Consider the following 2,624-nt stretch of genomic DNA (forward strand, 5'->3'; position numbering starts at 1 on the left):
ATGGGCACTACACAATGAGGTTTTTAGGTGAAGTTAGAACATAACAGAAATGAGATATTTGAGCTGGTTTAGCCTGGAAGGAATGCGCTGGCTTCATAAGGTCTTCTCAGGATTATTTTCATTGTCTCTGAAAGTCTGTGATTGTGATAAATGATTGTTTAATAAATCTGTAATAACCAGTGTCCCAAAAGCAAATAAACTGCATAATGCACAGAAGAAAGGTGTAAGTATAAACAAACTTATTTTCCCTGCTGTTATTGTGCTGCAGACTGATTTTTCTCTTCTGTTCTTCTTTATCTAAAGCCATTTCCTCATGTTTAGCAATGTCTTTAGGCTCCCAGCTGTCATAGTGTGGCTGGAGGGAGAATGAGCTTACTGTCTGTTCTGAGCTATTCTCTTTAAAGAACATCCCTCTGATAGTCATACTGCACAAGTACAGGCTCTTCAGCCCTCTGAGGCTTTCTAGCTCAGATGAGTGACATTCTTCAGTGAAAAGAAATAGTGAAGTACTTCAAAGACTGGTGAGCAGCTTGCTGCTGTGTCAGGGTCAGAGCAGTGATACACAATAACACAACATCCCATTTCGTGAGCAGAGCTGGGGCTGGTAGGCTTTTGCACCCAACACGCAGACAGGGCACTTCAGACCATAAGCATGCATGGCAATGGCAGGATCCTACCAAAACTGGAGTAGCACTGGGAATGCAAACCAAGCTTGAGCTGCATGGGTCAAGCTGAAGCCGCTTGTTGAAGAACAGCAATGCAGTCTGACAGGTACTGAGTGTGGGATCGTTCGTCACCTCTCTGGGATGGACGTGTGTTGTGCCTCCGCTCTTGGCTTGGAGGAACTATTTGGGAAATGGAGAAGGAATTTTCCATTCTCTATTCATGTGTGGCAATGTTGGAAAATATTTAGTATTTTCTTGTTGTTGGAGTCTTCTTGTCCCACTTTATCATCTCATTTGGTGTGTTGGAGGAAACTTGAGGCACTAGGTAAAAGAAGTAAGCTGGTAAGAAGTATGCTATTTTTACATGGTGGATTTGGTTTTTTTGGTTTGTTTTTTTTTTGACTAATGAAGCAAAGAAATAAACAAAAAGTCTTCTCCTTCTGGTTGAAGATTCACTAAAATAAATTATCTAACTGTGATACTGGGAATATGAAACTTTTGACTGGTTGCATTATGACTTAATCATCAGAGGTGCAGATGCGCTGCTGGCTCTTCAGGACTGCTGGATCTCAGAGCCAATATCTGCATAAGAAGGTCACTTTGAGATAAGACTAATGGGACTTAAGGGCAAAGATCTAGCTATACAGTCAGAATAGAGTACGATATTTAACTAGGAGAAGTGCAAAGTAGCATGTGAAAAGAATAGTTTAAGTGAGGGTACAGATTTGGTGTAGAAAGTGACATGACAAGAAGCATAAGGACAAACCAGAATGCTAACTGGTGTCACATCACAGCAGCAGGAGCCACGCTGGCTTAATTCAGATGCATTGTTACTAAGCAGGGAGTAAACGCTTCTCCTAATACAAGGTAGTTATGTAGAAGACCGGATGGTAGGTGTTTAAGAGAAAGATTTTTGGAAAATGGGATAGAACCTGACACTGATTGGAAGGTAAGGAAAAAACTGATGGATCACAAAGATTAAGCAGAGTAGAGAGCAGAGACAAAGGTATTTGTAGCATCTGAAATAATGAGATGAAATTAAGCTAGGTACAATGTTTAGGTTGAATATCTGGGATGAATTCCTCGTGATGAGAACTAGTGCATACGTGAATGATCTCCTGGGAAGAGCTGAAGTGTCGTTGCTCAACCTCTTTTAGAATCAGTCTGGATGAGAAGCTGGTAGAGGTACAATGAGGAAAACCAAACTCTGAGAGAAGGATGCTATAGTTTTACTATGGGGACCTTTCTCTGCTTGGAGTCAGGGAAGCAGCCTGAACAGGAAGAGCTTTATTACTGCAGCACAGGCACTTTATTGATCCATCAGCTCCTTCTTTTTCTCTAACGTTTTCTACCTTTTCTAAGTTTTCCGTAAGAGTAGTGTCAGCCTTTGGGGCTCTCTGATGTGCCTGGGAAGCAGCACTGGCGCAGCAGGAAGATGCCAGCTGTGAGGACCATACTGCTGAGCACCTCGATAGGTGGAAGTTATTAATGCAGAGGACTGTCATCAAAATTTGTAACCTTGGATATCCATTATCCATATTTTGTTTAATATAAAATGTTGTGCTCATTACACTGTTACTTTAAAAAAATGTTTCTTTAGCTTTGATGCTGCAAGTTGGTTTTTAATGCACAGTAAAAATATCTGTTAGGAATTGTCATGGTTTTGTGATTTTCGGTTGTTGATATTCCACGTCATAACATCATGTAGTGGATATACTTGGTTCTCAGAAGAGAAGGACTACTACAGTCCCCACGGTACTTTTTCTCCTCTGTTACCATTTCCAGCCGGAGGGAAAAGATAAAAGCTCGCAGTATAAAAACTTGCAGATCACGAGACCTCGTCCCTTTTTCTGCCCTCTCTCATCTTGGCAGCACCTCGCTCTCAGCGAGGTGCTGCCAACTATCTACCAACTATCGTTGGTAGTAGAGTAAGGCCTACCTTGATTTTGGGACATTCTC

This window comes from Numida meleagris, chromosome 4, assembly GCF_002078875.1.
Source record: "Numida meleagris isolate 19003 breed g44 Domestic line chromosome 4, NumMel1.0, whole genome shotgun sequence".
NCBI classification, from domain to species: Eukaryota; Metazoa; Chordata; class Aves; order Galliformes; family Numididae; genus Numida; species Numida meleagris.